At 42.9% G+C, this 19,873-nt stretch overlaps 1 protein-coding gene across 3 annotated transcripts in view; it reads right to left on the bottom strand.

The window, feature by feature from the left end:
- Positions 1-19,873, bottom strand: part of CLCF1 (cardiotrophin like cytokine factor 1) — a 52,639-nt gene that overhangs the window by 14,129 nt on the left and 18,637 nt on the right. The gene's annotated exons all lie outside the window — the stretch shown is intronic.

Raw genomic sequence — 19,873 nt, 5'->3', positions numbered from 1 at the left:
ATCAAGCTGTCAAAAAAGAAAGAAAATATTTGCAAGCTGGAAAATGGGAACTGATGGACATTGTAAATGTAAAAAGGGGGTGGGTTGAAGGAAGATATGGAGTGGGAGTACAATATGGATAGTGTCAGAATGAAGGTGTGTCCTCTGAGGAGTGGAAAAGGGAAGGGGAATTATCCAATGGAGTTTTTATGCTGTTGATTTAACTTTGGCTTTTGAGCAAAGGGGGGAAGCACCCCAAAAAGACTTTCAAATAAGCCATAAATAAAGCAGCCAGAAACTGAACTTAGGACTGAAGTGAGGGAAAGTGATGCAGAAGCCAAAATTCATCCTCAATGAGGTGTGTAGTAAACTTGATGGGAAATCAGAACAGTTTTTAAAAGCCAATGGAAATACACTGTGAAAGTGAGGGAACCAACAATGCAAAAAAGGCCAATATGTTACAGGTGCAAATCAGGTGAGCAGAGTTACACTCTTTTAAGCCTATTGACTTTAGAGTGAAGCACTATTTAGGACTGAACAGGATAAAAATGTTACCAAAAAGATTGTGTGTTTTTTTTTAAGTATTTTCTCTACACTATCTGCTAAGGAGTAGAACTAAGTAACCTCTTGCATAAATATATCAGGTAGGAACTTATTAAATTCCTCATTGTGAGACTTACTGGGATTATTATAACTCTTCAGATATCATATCTTCTAGTTTTTCAATATCTGTTTTAAAGAAAGGAAATCACAGCAGGAATGAGATTCTAATACGGTCTTAGTGGTAACCAGGTGGGAAGGAACATTTCCTTACTCTCTTCTTGTTAGCTTCCTACTCGTACAGTCAGTAACTACAAACTCTTATGAACAACACATACGTCTTTCACATTGCCTTAAAAATTCACTTGCATTACCCAATGTGAGGTCATTTTTTCTTATGTCCAGACAACTTCGTAAACATCCAACCTCTATCTCATATCTTCCCCATTTTATCTAATTTCTAATAAAACTGGTTTCTCTTACACTTTTTTTTTCAAAGCAGAATGTACTCACAACAAAGCCTCTGCTCCTAATTTGAACTAAGTTTTTCGCATTGGTTACTTCCAACATTCCCAGAAATGGGTGGGCGGGTTTGGATGGTTTGTTTTAATTTGCACCTGAGCCTGCAAACCCTATATCGATTATGGGCTATGTCCCATTAAATAGCTGCTACTCTAGCCCATGGCAGTTCTGGGACTTGCAAGGTCAGCATGGATGGGAAGCACAAACTGTCCACCACTGGTTTCTACCTCTTCTCTGAGACCATCTTTGCACTGGAAACTTCACTGCCCCAGCTCCCATGCAGGAGCAATAATGTGGAGCAGACAAAGTGCACCGAGAAAAATGATCCTCTGTGTTGGAGCAGGAAGAGGCGGGGCAACCTGCCCTGGCTCAAACTCCAGCCTGCAGCTTGGCGCAAAGCCTCTGGTACAGAAACAGTCTAAGATAAGTTTTCCCCATTTTTGGTTGAGCACTAAATCTGCTGTGCTGAAAGCTACCATCTGATCACAGCCAAAGAATGTGACCTACCGTCTTCACTTCAAGACAAATGATCTTACTTTCAGCCATCTTGCCCAAATGAACCCATTTTACCAGCTGATCTTTGCCATAATGTATAACCGATCAGGGTTTGTCATTTATCACACCAATTACTTGCAATCATCTGCAAAAGATTTTTATATCATGATTTATTTGCCATCAGATTTATGATTGTATGGCACAATTGCCCATTATTCAGTTTTGGAAAAGTTGAGGCCTAAACCCTATTACATTGGAACCCTGTTGCAACAGTGCTAAGATTATTGAACTGCTGGGATGAACATGAAGTTCTAATTAACATGGGGCACACTTTATGATCTAATGTGAGAACTGAATGTAGAACATTGTGAAATGGAATTTCTGTAATGCAAGGTCACGTATTAAAGCTTCACATATACCATCAGATCCAAACACTCTGAATTCCTAAAAATATAATGGAGAGCCTTTTTTCATAATAGAATTAATTAACAAATCAACACTACATTTCATTGTTTAAATGAGGATTATGGGTAGCTGTCCCACTACAAAAAGTTATTGTACTACATTTGGTATTGTAGCAGAAGTTCATTTTTGGTATCAAAACTAGACACCCTATGGTCAAATCCAGCCCCTGAGTACCAACAGCTGTTCTAGGCTGATTAATGTAGTCTCCCATGCAACCAAAAAAGCTACTCTCTCATTAAAAAAAATTAAAAGTAGGAATTCACAGGTCCTGGGAGACAGATTGATATTTGTTTGTTTGTTTATATTTATAGACCGCCACTCCCAGGCCGAACTGGCTTGATGAGGTTACAATAAAACCCCAGTATAATATTGATACAAATAAATCCCCAGGTGGCATAACTCATCTAATACCCACACAGTCCAGTACTCCGCACTCACTGCCAGTCTGCCTCGGGAGAGGGAGACTATCTGCCCTAGATGTTCAGGGTGACCTGAGGAGGGACCCTTGATCTTCCATACCCCAGCCTCAACCAACTGCCTGGTGGAAGAGTTCCGTCTTGCAGGCCCTGTGGAACTATGCCCGCTCCATCAGGGCCCTCAGCTCTTCCAGGATCTCATTCTACCAGGTCAGGGCCAGGACCAAAAAGATCCTGGCCCTGGTCGAGGTCAGGTACACCTCCCGAGGGCCAGGGACCACCTGTAGGATGGTTCATAACCGCAGTGAAGATGCCTATGGCGGGCATAAGGAGACAGGCGGTTTCTCAGATATGCAGGGTCCTTAAAGGATGGCTTTAAAGGTTAATAACTTTATAACATTATAATGCTGACTGACATCAGGATCAACCAAATCCCATAATGCTATTGTGGTTTGTCAATTACCAATTAAAATAAAAACCAAAAAAACAAAAGGCCCTCAGCTGCCATGGGAGACTTGACAGGGAAATTGTCACTAATGTAAGCAAGGACATAGCAAACATATTTGAACTAGAATCTGGCAACAAAGAAATAGTTCTGGCCTGCTTGTGTTTAAATCATCTTAGTCTTATGGGGGGATTACTCCATAAAAGCAGATCCAAGAATTTACAGAGTGCCTTAAGATCCACAAGGGAAAGACACAGAGAAGCAAATGGCCTCTGAAAAATAGAAGGTTATTCTTCTGGTCTTCAGCACCAGTCATTGACAATGCACCACACAGTGATTACACCAAGGTCTATTTCAGCAGGACCGAGGGAGCAATTCTGCAAGTTTGAAGGAGAAGCCATCTGTGCACAGAATTGATGCCATCAAGGTGCTTCCCTATCCTAGCATCAGTTTTGAACAGTTTTGAATGTATTTTTTTCATTCATAGGGTGAAAAAAATAGACCAATGCACAAACAGTGGTATGGGCCTATGGTTGCCAACTCCCAGGTACTATCTGGAGGCCTCCTGCTAGTACAATTGACCTCTAGGTCAGTGGTCCCCAATCTTTTTATCACCGGGGACCACTCAATGCCGGGGACCACTCACCAGGGACCACTCAACGCCTTTTACTGAGGCCCGGTGGGGGGGGGGTAGTTTACTCCTCTACTCTCAACCACTGCCCTAACGCTCTCTGATCGCTATGGTAATGTTTAAACATCCCTTCAAAATAAGATACAAACACGCCACAACAATGAACATAAGGAACATTTTATTTTCATGGAAATTTTAACTCATGACAACGACAAATCAATGGGAACCCTGAGCTTGTTTCTCTGCAACGAGATAGTCCCATCTGGGAGTGATGGGAGACAATGACACCTGAAGTGTGTTGTAAAGAGCCGGGGGGGATGAAGCAAAGGGCCGGGGGGGGGAGGCATCCTTCGGGGCCCACCTCCAATTACTCGAAGGACCACATGTGGTCCACGGCCCACAGGTTGGGGATTGCTACTCTAGGTGACAGAGATCAGTTCACCTGGAGAAAACAGCCGTTTTGGAAGGGGGACTTATGGCATTATACTCATTCAAGTTCCTCCCCTCCTCTGGCTCCACCCCCCAAATCTCTAGGTATTTCCCAACCTGGAAATGGCAATGGTATTGAAGCCTCCAAAACATTTTAAAGGCAATTTATTTTTAATATCATATAGATCCTCTGACTGAAGCATGTGTATGGGAGGGACAATGCTGACATAGCTAAACTAGCATTTGACCAACTGGTTACCCAATATGTTGTTGTCAGCCATTTAGTCGTGTCTGACTCTTAGAGATCCCATGGCACAGTTGTTGCCATGATCCCCGATCCCACATCATCTCCCTCAGCCATGCAATGTTCTGGCCAGTGTCCATCCTGAGTGCATCCAACCACCACGCTCCTTGTCGGCCTGGTTTCCTTTATAGATTTGGCAAACAGAAAGTAACAGAGAATGGCTGTAGACTTTTTTCAAACCTAGCATAATTGCTTTCTCCACTGAGTTGGATCACATGATATGGCCAAAGTAAGTGAGCCGGATTTTCGTGATTTTGCCTTCCAATGATATATCAGACTTTATGTGCTGTAGTATTTCCTTGTTTGTGACTTTTGCTGTCCATGAAACCCGCAGAAGCCTTCTCCAGCATCAGGGCCATTCCGCACAAAGGGCAATGTGGCTAAATCTGTGTGCTATTGAAAAGTGCTGCGGGCAAAAGTGGCAGATCGCGGTAACGCACACAGCCGTTTCTAGCGAAAAAAGGCTCTCTTACTAGCGCTGTTCTCATAATGCACAAGTTTCTGGTCTCGCTGAAATCGCAATAGGGGAGGCGATATGCTTCCACGCTTCCTCCCGCTCCTTAACAGCCAATTAACTGTTGTGTTCGTGTTTCCCTTTAAGAACTCTTTTTTAAAAACCCGAAAACACCTGTAGCAACGCATATTCGTTCCTTCAATATATCAGAAAGACCTTTTCCGCAGGTGTAGGAGCTGGCGCTTAACCGTTTACAGGCTCCTCAAGTTAAAAAAAAATCCCCCCCCCATGGGCAAGATTTGTAGCCGAAATTATGGGCAGTGTCGAACAAGGGGCTGTATTGTGCTTGGGAACTTTAAAGACACTTGCAGTAGGGAGCTTTGTTTAACTTTTAATCACTTCTGTGGAGGGACTTTCTTTCTACCGCTACATTGAGAATGCACATGCCTTTCACTGATGTGTTTCAGCTTGTGCGCAGATGTGTAGCAGTTTTCTCAGGGGGAATCCACTTTTCCCGATTTCCTGAAAAGCGCTACAACAAAGCGCTTTTTGCGGGAGTGTTGCAGGAGTGTTGCAGATTGTGTGCGACGTCATGCGGAACCTTGAATTAGTAGCATATACCAAAGGTAAGACTTCTGCTACATTTAAATCATGTGGAATGGCCCTCAGAGTTCAAATGAATTGATTCTCCTCTTGTTCGATTTTTTCCAACTTTCACAGCCATAAGTGGCTATTGGAAATATGATAGATCTAACATTTGGTAGTCAGGCTTATGTCCTTGCTTTTCCGTGTTCGCTTTAAGCTCATCATTGCTGAGTGTGCTTTTCCGTGTTCGGTTCAAGCTCATCATTGCTGAGTGACATTTTATTTCCATACTGCACTCACACTCACATCAATTTGTGATCCAAGAATATATACATCTTTAATTTCAGTAGTGTAGCCTGGAAGAAACCAGCTTCACCCTATATCTGAGGAATGCACTATGAACCCTCTGTTCTATTATACCTTTATTCATCTTCTTTTGAATTATGGCGTTGGAGACAAATGCTGCAAATACCATGGACAGCCAAAGTTACCAACAATGCAGTTTTAGAGAGGAGGAAACCAACTATGTCATTAGAAGGCAAGATATAATGCCTAAAGCTCACTTACTTTGGACACATCATGTGATCAAACTCATTAGAAAAATCATTAATGCTCGGCATGGTCAGCAGCAAAAGGAAATGTGGTCGCCAAAGGATCTGCTGGCTCGACCCAATCAAAGTCGACACAGGGATGACCATGAACCAACTAAAAGAAACAGTCATTGACAGAAGTGCATGGCAGAAGCTTTCCTATGGAATCGTTGAGGGTTGGACACGACTGAATGGATGACATCATCATCATCATCTTCAGCTCACACATCTTCCTTTCCTGGCCTAATAAAAACTGATGGAGTGGAGTCAGGGAAGAGTTTAATGCTCCCAAAGAAACTGTGCAATATGACTGAGAGCCACAGCTTTAGATGGGCATCCATACAACATAATACAGCAGTCTGGAATTTTTAATTGGAAAAAAGTCTAGCAGCCATTCTGAGAGCAGTTACTTTCTGTTCTCCAAGTCTGTAAAGTCAAGATAGAAGTAAAATGTCCCTCTATATATAAACAATTAAAATACTAAAACTTAGCCTCACTCAATAAAAAATATACATAAACTACATTCACACAATTGCAAAATCTCAAAGTTCCTATTTTAGCATGAAGTCCCTATTTTAGCATAGCATTTAGTTCAGTAGTACATTAACAAACAAAATTTGTAGCAGGGTATGAGCTTTCATGAGTCTGAAGAAGTGAGTGGTGACTCATGAAAGCTCATACTCGGCCACAAGTTAGTCTTTAAGTTGTTACTGGACTGAAGCTCTTTTCTAGTGCTATAGATTAACATGGCTACCCATTTGGATCTATCCCAATTTTAGGTACTCGCTATCAGTTTCTGCAACTTTAAGACATCTTTATTATTAAAAAAAATATTTCATTGGTTATTCTTTACAGACTAGAATACTATTTCTACTGCAACAATACAAATTTTCCTCCCGTATATAGTTAAGAAATATTCTTGGAATGTAGTTTTTCTGCAATACAATTTATAATTTTTCATTAATATCGGGTAAAGAATAGCAATTTATGTTCACAATGCACTTATATGAATTATGCAATTTCAGTTTTAGCTACATTTACCAGATTGCACAGTTTTACAACTTCCAAGTCAGGCCATTCTTTGTGTGCAATTTCTTTTTACTAATAATTCTTTCTTTCTTTCTTTCTTTCTTTCTTTCTTTCTTTCTTTCTTTCTTTCTTTCTTTCTTTCTTACATACATACATACATACATACATACATACATACATACATACATACATACATACATATCTTTATTACGGCCATAGACCAGCAAAATCAAAACAATATCACAGTTACACAGATAATATGGCTAAAACATGATTTTACTCATAAAATAGCATTATGTTAAACACTTAGACTATGGTGTAAACTGCACGGAGCTTTTATTCCAACCCCAGATCGATTCAGTCCCTGCCCTCTACACAGAACGCGATTTCCGTTTGGAATTTGGGCAATTTTAATTTTCTTTCTGCAGCAAGAAAGATTGATCCGGAGTGACCTTTATTGTGCGATATTTCAGACTACTTTTAAGCCTGAATATCCAGCTTGGTAAAGAAAGCTTCGGATTGGGAAAGAAAACTCCGTGGTAGAGAACCTCTGATAGGCTACACCTGGTCATGTGACACACTTGCCTTAAAGGAGAAGCCCCTAATTGCTCTCAATTTCTGTCGGTCCTGGATTTTTCCTCCCTCCTCTGCCTTTTTCGATCCTCTCCCCTCCAAGAAAAGAAAGAGGCTCCCTGCCTGGCTCCTCTCCCCCCACCCTTTAAGAAAAGAAAGAAAGAGGCTTGGCTCCCCCCCCCCCCTTCTGAATTACCTTAACCACGTGCAGAAGACTTTCCTGTTTCAATGGGGAGGGGGGGAGAAGAAGACCCGAATTCAAAGTGATCTGAATTCAACAGGATTGACAATGGAATAAAGAAAGTAAGTGCAGACTGTGCCTATGGAAAATTTAGGTAATTTTTCTAATTGCTCTCAGGGTCAGTTAAGTTTTAGTCAACTTCCGCCGCCTTTTCATGGCTGCAGCACAAAACCTGGCGACACTATATGTGATGGAACAATTTGTGTCTGTGAGCAGCAGGGAGATATAAGATTGTCCTGAACGCCCTGGGACTCTATGTAACCATGGCATAATAAATATGGAACGAATGTCATTATAAAACTGACAATGCAAAAGGATATGTTCCAATGTTTCTATTTGACCAGAGCCACAGGGGCACTTCCTTTCACCATAGGGAATTTTCTTGTATTGCCCTTCAAGTACAGCTGAGGGAAGGGCATTGCAGCGAGCTAAAGTGAAGGCCCTCCGATGACTAGGCACCTCAAGATTCGTCAAAAAAGCCAAGGGAGCTGTGACATACCCCTTGCCTTCACTAACAATGGAGGCAGAGGTATTTGCTAGATCATATTGGCGTTCCATATCCACTACTCGTTGTTTGATAACCTCTTTAGCTTGGTCATAGGCCATCCAAACCAGAAATTCTGGAGAAAATCCCAAAGCTGCGATTTTCCCCCTTACAGATTGTTTCCATGAAGACTGGAAATCATCCTTCATTATCAAAGAGGCTAATCCACAGGGGAAAAAAGAGATCTTAAGCCAGTAATTGAGAATGCTTAACCATACTCTTGCTTCCACCTTCATAAGGCCGGTCTCAAGTAGCAAGGTGGCACTGGAGACACATCTTGGGACTTAGATGGCTGCTCTTAGGAATTTGGATTGTACAGATTCCAATAATGCAAAGTTGGAATAAGGACCTTGCTGCGCACCATACAACAGTTGTGCCATTGACAGCGTCAAACAATTTTAGAGCTGCAGGGATATAATGTCCTCCTTTCAGCCTAAGGAATCTGAGGATGGCATTTGCACTTTTTTGTGCCTTTCCAGCAACATAAGCCCCATGGGCTATCCTATGGCCAGATGATTGCAGAACAACTCCCAAATATTTGAAAGAGGAAACCTGTTCTATCTTATTTGCTTTAGAATGCTTAGGGCTGATCCTGCATTGAGCAGGGGGGTTGGACTAGATGGCCTTCCAACTCTATGATTCTATGATTCTAGTTATGTCAATGTGCCAGGTGTATTTCTTTGGCCTTTTGGCAAATGTCATAATTTTGGTTTTCTGATAGTTAAGTTCTAATTGTTCTCCTTCACAATATAATGGTAATGTATTCAGTGCTCTTTTAAATCCAATAGGTGTTCTTGACTAATGCTGGGAGCGATTGAGGGCAAAAGAAGAAGGGGACGACAGAGAATGAGGTGGCTGGATGGAGTCACAGTAGATGCAAACTTAAATGGACTCCGGGGAATGGTAGAGGACAGGAAGGCCTGGAGGATCATTGTCCATGGGGTCACGATGGGTCGGACACGACTTCGCACCTAACAACAACAAGGTGTTCTTGAAAGAATTACTGCATCATCTGCATACAGAAGAACTGAAATGTGTCTTCCAGCAAGTTTTGGAGGATGAAAGCTCAAATTATTGAAATGGCTCACAATATCTTCCTTCCTTCCTTCCTTCCTTCCTTCTTCCTTCCTTCCTTCCTTCCTTCCTTCCTTCCTTCCTTCCTTCCTTCCTTCCTTCCTTCCTTCCTTCCTTCCTTCCTTTCCACAGACCTTTTGAGGTATCAGGTATGTATGCTAATGGAATGTACTGACCTCTTTTTACATGACAATTACAATGAGCTTGTGAACGTTTGCATCTAGGCAACCATCAATATTTAGTTCAGTGATCAGGTTCATCTTTAGCTATCCAGATGAGATCTAATGTAGATTTTAAAGCACGGCAACATTTAAATGTCTTAAGCATGCTATTCTTTCTCAAGTTGTAACAAGCCAGGAAGTAAGGAGGTCAGGCTCTATACTGATGCTATCATACATCTGGCAAACGTGCATGGTATATTACCCTGCTACCTGTATTCATTAGCCAACCCAAGTCTGTTCTAGGAGAACAGTTTCCAAAATCAGATTTAAGGATAGTTTGGCTCCGTCTGAATGCAGCTTTGTAGCAAAATAATTAATAAATTAATTAATACATTTCAGTCAGAATGATATAAAAATTGCTGCATGTACAATTTTGTGCTCTGAGTGCCTAGACCAAATTAAATTTCCTCTGGCTTCTTCCTTTCCTACAACATTGTTTTCCTTTGCGTCTTCTTGAATTTCGGAATGTATCTGGATCAGTGGAGGTGGGAATGATTAGTGATAAAGGGTAATGGTTCTTAGCTCAGAATACCGTATAACTGTGTGCCAGATGTAAGACAACATCAGTGTGAACTTCAGCCGCAGATTTCCTGCCTTGTTCTACATCAGCAAAGGACAGATGCGGGAGACCAAAATCATAACTCATGTTCAGTATGTTTTGCAAGTATGGGTGCGCACTTGATCTTTTCCCTGTCGTTTTTATGCTGCTGACAAAAGAATATAGTGCATGTGGCTTTTCTACAAGCATCACATACATTTGCAAGCATGTTGTAATGGGAAAACTGTTTCCTGAAATACACTGACCCTCACTTCAAAAAGCCCCTGCAGCCAAATGCCATCATATCAGTTAACGAGGCAGGAAAGGTGTGTATTGCTAGCAAGCGGGAGTCACAAACCACCAAGCACTGTCTTGGGAATCCCAACTCAGAGCCCCCATGAAATGGAGTCTGCAAAGCAACAATGCGAGGGGTGGGGGTGGGGGGCTTCAAATAACTCCTTAATTCCATCTGCTATCTTTCTTAATTGAAAACTACCTCCAAAGAGCTGTATAGCTATTTTGCCACCAATGTTGTTGAATAATGATCTCTTGTAGCTGTACCTGAAACACAGCTGAACATGGAAGTTGCACTGCGTATAATACATAGTTCAGCATTGAAATTGCGTATGAATGGAAGCCACTGAGAACTATGAGATTGAGGACAAAAGGTTTAATAGTGATAATAATAAAAAAATTAGGTAGGGTTTCAGTAAGCAGGCATGCAGCAAATGTTATAAAGATGCTTAAATGAGGTTCTGGTGACACACAGGGAAAGCTATTTGCTTTGATGCTATTAGGAATTAGATCCTCCCCCCCCCCCCATAACTTTACAGCATTGTGACATATTCAAGTACCTCCTGGGTTTCCCCCTGCTTTTCTCTGATTTTTTCAAAACATGCTTTGCAGTGAAATTTTGGAACAGATTTCAGTAAAACCTGGATGGTTACTGTGTTGGTGGAAAGGTTCAGATTCTCCACACAGCTGCCATTTCCCCAATTCTTTGTTTTCATGGCAGCCATTCCTCGCCCCCCGACATTAGGGGTATATGTGTTTTTTTTAAACAGCATTTGTATATCATTATAAAATTAGTGTATTTACCAGGTTTTCTGAATTTCCAGCTTTCATTTATTTTAAAGTAAGTATCTACCTTTGTCGCAGATATATGCCTTTTCCATTTTATCATCATAATGAAAAGTGTTACTTATTTTTAAAAAGAATTCTGATATACAGAATGTTATAATGATATACACTTGCCACTTACAAAAGAAAAAGAAAAGAAAAGGCCCTGGTGGCATAGTATGAGTTGAGGGGAAAGGTTAGGTTACTGTCAGGAGACTGGGGCAGGAAAACTGCAGGAAAAGCTGGCATGTGAAAGCCCTGTTGCTACTGTGCTGCATCAGCATCCACAAGAGCAGTGGGGAACTTACACATCTGTCACCGTATGGAAATACCTGCAGCATTATCCTTTCCATTATATTTAAGTTATAGCCAAATTTTCTCCTTGCAGAAAAAATCCTACCATGACTCCACCAATGTATACATAACATAAAATAAAAATCTACAGAGGACGAGTCAGCTTATATCAGTAAGGGTTATGACTGTTTGATATTGTAACTCAGCATGCAAGGGGATCTGGGAGGAAATTCCCACACTCAGGAACACTTGGCAGTTGGTCCCATCCACTAATCAGATGTTAACACTTTTTGGGCAGTTTGCCTTCTGTTTCATCTAGGACCTCTCTTCTTGTCTCTCTTACATGGGCTTCGAGCTGTAGCATGTTAACTTTTTTGAAATTAATCTGTTCACAATATGTTAAATGTACCTGCATGAGTATGTCATGTAAGATGTGCTTCTATTTTTGGAAGTAAGTTTTATTTTTCTCGTTACCATTGGAGTTAGATCATCTTTATAATCTGTTTGAACACCATTTTCCCCTTACCGGGAAATGTGAAAGATTAGGGATACTGTGTAAAGCTTCTGTGCATCCAAGGCAATTTGGTTTTTATTTTACATTTAATCCAATAGGTTATGGGCCCAAAGTCTATCAGAAACTTAAGGTAAAGGTATCCCCTGTGCAAGCACCGGGTCATGCCTGACCCTTAGGGTGACGCCCTCTAGCGTTTTCAGAAACTTAGATTAAGCTTAATGTTTAAAAAGGACCTAAGGTCCATGATTAGCAAATCACTACCCCCTTTTTTATCTTTAAAATGTCTCGATTGTTTTTCTCTACATTGCTGTGATAAGGATGGCTGAAATAAGCAAATATTTGAAGATCTCAAAACTTTCTGCTGAGAACTATAGAAGCTGACTTTAAAAGATTTCATATACTCCTTGAAGCAAAATGAGCTTCTGGAATCCTAGAGGAAGAAAAATCAACAGAGAAAGGCAAGGAGTTAGAATCCTGGATAATCAAAAATGGGATTGCCAAGAATATTATTATAGAATCACTGGATAAAAGGGAGACTTTGAAAAATTCCCAGACAGCAAAAGAAATTATTAAGTGTTTAAAAGAGTCTTTTGGGTTTATTAGGATTAAATCACAAGGTGTATGTATGAGAAAACAGCAAAACAAGGTTACATAAGAGAGAAAACTGAAAAATATATATCTGAACTGAGGCAGGTGTGTGAAAATCTAGCAGTCTGTGGCTTTAATATAACTGATAAATGAAAGGTAAATTTTATGCTTGGGACTTTAGGGGAAGATTTTTCTGTGTTTGTTTAGAGTCAAAGCCAAAAGAAAGATGAAAAACTTTCAATCAGGCACTAAAAGAATTGTGGGAAGAATTCTCAAAACAATTTATTGAATCACCAAAAGGGCTCAAGTTACATTTTTAGAAAGAACTTGAAAGAGTTAGTTCCACCCAAAGAAAGGAAGAAAAATGAATCACTGTATGACTATAATTGCAACAAAAGGTCCACTTTGCAAAGGGATGTAGAGAACTACTAGCTAACTGTATATTTTCTAAGATGCACAGGAAGAGCTGACAAGCTATAAACAAAGAGGCAATTAAAAAAAATTTTAAGCAAGATGGTCCTGAAGCAGCATATGAAAGAAAAAGATTTTTACTAATTGACCTGAAAAGCCTTTTTATGAAGATGCTGAATTAGAATCAAAATTGAATAAGTGGCTAATAGATAGCAGCACATACTGCAGAGATTTCTATGATGAACTTAATCAAAGTGGGAAAGGAGTAATAAAAATTTCTAATAGTGAATGCATACAGATTCAAGGCATAGGAACTGGCACTCTATCCTGGGATAGTAAACTGCGGCCCTCCAGATGTCCATGGACTACAATTCCCATGAGCCCCTGCCAGTTTGACTACCCCTGCACGGTAGCATACCTCACAAAAATTTCCTAAATGAAGTTGGAGATTACTGTACACACCTGAATCAAGCTGTGATTGAGTATGTCTGCATTACACATCAAAGGCTTTGACATATTTTAGACATTAAAAATGTATTATTAGCAAAACCAATGTTGTATATGCACAAGGGTAAAGTATATGAATTGAATCTTGCAGGTGAATAGGCACACCTGGCACATGAAAGGAAAGATGAAGAGAGCCCGGAATTGTGGTACAGATACCTAGGACATTGTAATCCAAAGATAATCTTAGACCTTCAGATCCTTGCCTAAGGAGCTATAAGAACAAAAGGAGTTAGACCCTAATTTCCACCTAGAACCAAGAAACACACTAGCAAGTCATTAGAATTACTTCATAGTGATGAACTTGAATCCATATATGTAACATCGAATGGTCAGAACTGCATTAAGAGGTCAGAAAAAATAGCTGCACACACTAAGCATATTGGTATGAAATTCACCTAGTGTGTGATTTAACCGAGAAAGACATAGTAAAGATGGAGTACTGTTCAAGATGGTGGCCAACATCCTGACCCAGCCTCTCTCATGAGACAGGGAAACATGGAGGACTGGGATACTTCTGTGCTTCCAAGGAAATCTGTTTGTTTGTTTCCTATTAAAACCAATAAAGGCACAAACACAGCCTGACTCAGCTGTATTCCCAGCTCAAGTGTGAAACAGGTTGTCCAGGCTTTGCCCTCAACTTGACTCCCACCCACCCAGTGAGCCACAGTCAGGGGGGAGTCCTAAGAAACCTTACCTGGAGTAACCAGACTGTAAAACAATGGCAGCAGGGAGAACAGTGAGGGCCCCAACTAGCAGGACATCAGTTACAACAGTAGCAAGGTAGATGGGGATGCCACACACCCACACACACACACCTTGTATACATGGGTCCAGAGGTAAAAGAGTCTGCAACCAGGTTCAGCCCAGCTGAGACAGGGAAGGGAGTCTTTCCATTCTGAGCCAGTGGAAGAAGGGGAGGGAGATGGGAGATTGGCAGACTAGGGAGTAGGTAACTGACCACTGCCTTTAAACATTTTTAAAATGCTTACTGCCTGCCTGCTTATTACAACATGTCCTCTATTACAGTGGTCCCCAACCTTTTTATCACCGGGAACAGGTCAACGCTTGACAATTTTACTGAGGCCCAGGGGGGGGTAGTCTTTTGCTGAGAGACATCACCACCGCCTGAGCCCCTGCTCCACTTGCTTTCCCGCCGGTGCCCCTGTCTTTCCACCGCCCGCTGGGGGGCATTGCTAGCAGCAGCTGCGCAGTGCCATGCCGAGGGGGAGCCTCAGCCATGGCCGCTGCCAGAGAGCACCAAAGGTGAGCCGGTGACAGAGTGACAGGGCAGCCCCCAGCAGCCGGGGAGGAGGACAAGGAGGAGCCGCGGCCCGGTACTGACTGATCCACGGACTAGTCCTGGTCCCTAGACCGGGGGTTGGGGACCACTGCTCTATCAGTTCCAAAGGGAGATAGAGCCAGCAAGGGTCTGATTGGGCCCAGGAAAGAAGGTTAGGGGCCCAGGTCAGGCGGGAAACAGGCTGAGCACAAGTGACCCAGGAAGAAGGACAAGTGAGCTAATGAGAGGAAGGAAAAGGGTCAGGGTGTTGTAACCCCTTCACCTTCCCATTTTGAGGATGATTGGAAAATCTGCCTGACTCTAGCCAAGATGAAAAACTGCAGGAGTGCTAGGCAGAGCAGGATCTTCCACATACAGGAAAAAACAAAAGATGCAGCTTTGGCTGATGCTGTGGGAGAGACACTACAAAGTTTTCCTTTCTCTTGCAGGATAGTCTGCCTCAGTGTAATCCACATATCCTGACTAGTAAATGACTAGAACATCATCAATTAGTTTTTGGTCATCAGAAATAAAAACAACAACAAGGTACTACTCCAACCCTAAGCAGCTGTAGCTGAGTCAATTGCCACACAAAGAGTCCCATAATTACTGATGAGATGAACAGGCTGCCAGTAATCCAACAGATGAACAGATATGCAGATATAGTCTGGGTGAAACAGGATTGACTATTGTAAAAATTCCATCTTATCGGAAAGGCTATCATAACTGGCAGTTGGGGCTCTTAAACAGGGTGAAAAGTTGCTTCTAGTCCCGGAAGTAATCATTTGCAACAGACATCTCCAGAAATAGGAGCCTAAGAACATGAGCATATCACTTAGGATCTCATTCACTACTTAGAAGGAATTGGGGGAATGGATGCCTATTTTTAAAACTACATGTCCCATTTCTAAAACATGCTGGACTGTATTGGTATGGGAAATGACTTCTATGTATATGTTAATGAAATCACAAACATCTGGAACCCATCACGGGAGCAGCCGTGATCAAACTCAATCTTTCTTGCTTCTAAAACTCAGGCTCCTGCCACTGAAGTCTAGAGAAATCCTAGTAGTGGTTGGAAGTGAAAGGCCAGTGATATATAGAGCAGCAATCATAGATATATAAACAGACACACAGCTCTGCTCTATACTACATGAAGGTGGTTTTGCCAATGGCAGATAAACCAGTCTTTGCGTCTGAAAAATTGTCCAAGGCTCCTTTCGTTCATTGTTCAGCGGGCACCAAATTCACAAATAATTGTAACTCCCACTTGGCTGGTTTTGCACCATGCAGCTTCTACCCAACCCCACCTCATTAGTAAGCAAGCAGAAACAGACAGGTACCAAATACTCCCGGGGTAGTACAACATTCTGAGGAAGCACCTTCCTGTTCCTCATTGAAATTAGAATACAACATTATGGGAGTTCAGACTTTGGAGATCAAATGTGATCGTGTTCTGAGCCACTGTTCATGCTCAACTTCAGTGTCAGGCAATGGGCACTCTGCTTGTTTGCAAATGGCTATGGGTTTGCCTCCTTCCTCCCTTGAACAGATGGCAACTCTGAAATAGCTGAGCCACAACAAACTCATATTTGGATCCCTTTAGGCAAGGGCTGATGCAGTTGCATATGTTTGCTGGATAAAGCTGTTCATCAGTCTCAGTTCTTTTATGCCAGCATCATGTTGAGCTCTAACCTGGGGAACTGGGCTTGGGCAAGTCTTGGTTCTCTGAGAAGTGTCTCAGCTCCACCTACCTCACAAGGTGCCTGTTGTGGGAAGAGGAAGGGAAGGTGATTGTAAGCTGCTTTGGCACTAGAGAAAAGTGAGATATAGAACCCTTCTGGAGTTTCTTGGTACCTGGTCGAAGAACTCCTCTAAGTGTGTGCAGTGATGTCTGAGTAATGGACTTTACTACCCCATCCTGCAGGAGTTGCAAAACTGGGCATGCTTTAAAAGTGAGTCACTGGCTGTGGGAGAGTGGTTTTTCACCATGCACCTCTTGTTGTGGGCACATCAAAAGCCTATCTATATTTGGCTGCAATTCTAGCAACACTTTCCTAGGAACGAGCCCCGGTGAATCACATGCAAGTTTTCAAGAGGTAGTCATGGCTGTTAAATGCCTTGATACAATTATGGTTTATCATGGGTTATGAGTTATGATAACCAGTTTGATGTAGTGGTTAGGAGTGAGGACTTCTAATCTGGCATGCCGGGTTCGATTCTGCACTCCCCCACATGCAGCCAGCTGGGTGACCTTGGGCTCGCCATGGCACTGAAAAAACTATTCTGACCGAGCAGTGATATCAGGGCTCTCTCAGCCTCACCAATCTCACAGGGTGTCTGTTGTGGGGAGGGGAAAGGGAAGGCGACTGTAAGCCGCTTTGAGCCTCCTTTGGGTAGAGAAAAGCAGCATATAAGAACCAACTCTTCTTCTTCTAAGTGGAACCTATAAGCATACCTCTGAATGTCTAGTGTTTGGGTAGAGAGCACAGCGGAGCGGCTGTCATCATGTCTGTCCAGGTGGCCCTTGATGAATCTAGGATGCTGGACTGTATCGGCATTACTCAGTCCCAGCTATGATATTGTTATGCTTCACACAGAGGGCTTTGTCTGCTTATGAGCCTAGTCCATTTATATCCCAGCCTTCCTTCACAGAGTTCAAGGCGGCATACTTCTCCCTTACCTTAATCCTCACAACAGTCCTGTGAGGTGGGAAAGCCTGAGAAACTGTCCCAGAATTAGCCGGTGATAGACTAGGCCAGCACTCCAGCCACTACACCACAGCAGCTGTCATGCTCTAAGAAGCCACATTTATTTGCATCTCACCCTATCTCCAAGGAGCTCAGTATATGGTATATGCCACACACATCCCCAATTTAGTTGGGAAGCGACTGATCCAGACAAGTCTGCCTAGAGCTTCCTAGCTGAGGTCTGTCCTGTTCAGACTGAGTAGTTTGATTACATGAATTCCACTTCTTAAAGGTGCTACTGGACTTTGATGTTATTGTTCCACTTTATCACATTATATATTTTTGCCAGGTACATACGAATACGGGGAATTCTTCCTATCATATATGGCTCTGCCAGAAGGCGATGGTGGGAAGAGGGGCGACCTTGGCCCCTTCCTCCAGGTATCCAGTAGGCTGACCAGTCGCAAGAAACACGGCCGTCGTTGGCTTGCTGATCGGTCAAGAGAAAACTCTGCTATTTCAAGATCCACACAGTACACAGTTTGAATCCAACTCCGTTTTATTCAAGGTGTAGGCTTTCAAGGGCCCAGCCACTTCGTTAGACAGTGCACACGAACGCTTACACCTTGAATAAAACGGAATAGGTCTGAAAGGTGCCCCTGGACCCACACTTTGTTCGGCTGCTCCAGACCAACGCGGCGAGCCACCTGAACCTGCAGGCATTCACAGTTAACGCGGCGGGGGTGGGGGGCTGCAGCCACAGCGACAAGAGTGGGATACGGTTTCTCCCTCCGCCTTGCGGAGCTCCCTGACTAGTTTTGCCAGCTCCTAATCGAAAGAGCGTGTCCAGCTGGCGGGGCTGCCTCGGGAAGAGGAACCGGGTTGGCGGGCTTCGTTTTAGCCCGTCGTCCGTCCCCCGCCCTCGTTCATTTCCTTCCCTTCCCACAGCCGCTTCCTTCTCGCCACCCATCCCCGACGCTGCTGCCGCGGCTCTCCTCCGCTCCTCTGCCTCTCCCTCGCAGTAAGCCTTCTGGTGACCCCCCTCCCTGCCGGCTTGGCTGGGGGCCTGAGTGGAGCTGGCCCTGGTTCAGCGGAGGAAGCCGGCAGCCTATTAAAGCAGGTGTCACATGTTCCTTCACCTGGGTCACTTGGCATGTGCAGGCGCCACGATTTCCCTTTAAGAGCCCAGCCTGGAGAGGGAGGGGGACCCTGGGGGCAGGATCCAAGCAAGGAGACCCATGGTTCCCACTGCAGTACTGGATGTGCTGTTCTCACACACATCCAGTATCATATGCGCGGGCCCAATCAGCCCTCCTTTGTGATATCCATTATTCCGCCCACCTCCTTTCTTCCCCACAAAGTACTTGGATAGCCAAATAATATATATGCAAATCTTATAAATACTGTTCCCCAAGCCCAAGCTACAAACCAAACAAAGAAAAAACCAAAATGAGCTGAAAGTGTCAAAGCAGCAAATGGGAATAATGGTTGGAATGAGCAAATCCATTCCTTGGGGCATCATGGGCTGATTTAGAGGGTTAGTGATTCCTGGTGATTGGGGGGAGGGATTTTCCTAAAGGACTTCCTAGGATACCGAAATGGAAGTATAACACATGAGAATGAAAGCAATATTGGAAAGGGGAACAAAACCCAGGTTTTATAAGTGAGCCCTCTTAACATTTGGAAGCAGCAGGATGCCAGACCTCACAACAGGAAAACATGGCACCAAGTTTAATCCATTTGCTAAATAACAAATCTGAAGAGGAGGGGGATTCCCAAAGTGAGAAGCCGTATCAGTGTCAGCTAGAATATACGTTTAATCAGAACTGGCCTCTTTTTTTCTTGCTATCCCTCATTAAAAGGTAAAGGTATCCCCTGTGCAAGCACCGAGTCATGTCTGACCCTTGGGGTGACGCCCTCTAGCGTTTTCATGGCAGACTCAATACAGGGTGGTTTGCCAGTGCCTTCCCCAGTCATGACCGTTTACCCCCCAGCAAGCTGGGTACTCATTTTACCGACCTCGGAAGGATGGAAGGCTGAGTCAACCTTGAGCCGGCTGCTGGGATCGAACTCCCAACCTCATGAGCAAAGCTTTCAGGCGGCTGCCTTAACACTCTGCGCCACAAGAGGCTCTCATTAGCAATATTCAAAATGATGAGATCTTTCGGTCTCAGCCTCCTCTGTGAGGTATGTTTAAAGATCCAGAGCTTTGGATCCAAAAACTTTTCAGATTGTTGTAGCAAATAGCACAGTACTGAGAAGTTTCACTGTTTTTAGACCCCAAACATAATTTCCTTTCCTGATTCATAAGACCAACAAAGTATAGAACTCTATAACCAGCACTCATGGACATTTTCAAGCTTTCTTCCTTGAAGCAACAGGTATCTTGCATGAAC

This window comes from Paroedura picta, chromosome 2 (genome assembly GCF_049243985.1).
Source record: "Paroedura picta isolate Pp20150507F chromosome 2, Ppicta_v3.0, whole genome shotgun sequence".
NCBI lineage: Eukaryota > Metazoa > Chordata > Lepidosauria > Squamata > Gekkonidae > Paroedura > Paroedura picta.
The sequence above is the reverse complement of the archived record's forward strand: the minus strand, read 5'-3'. Positions and strand labels throughout refer to the sequence as shown.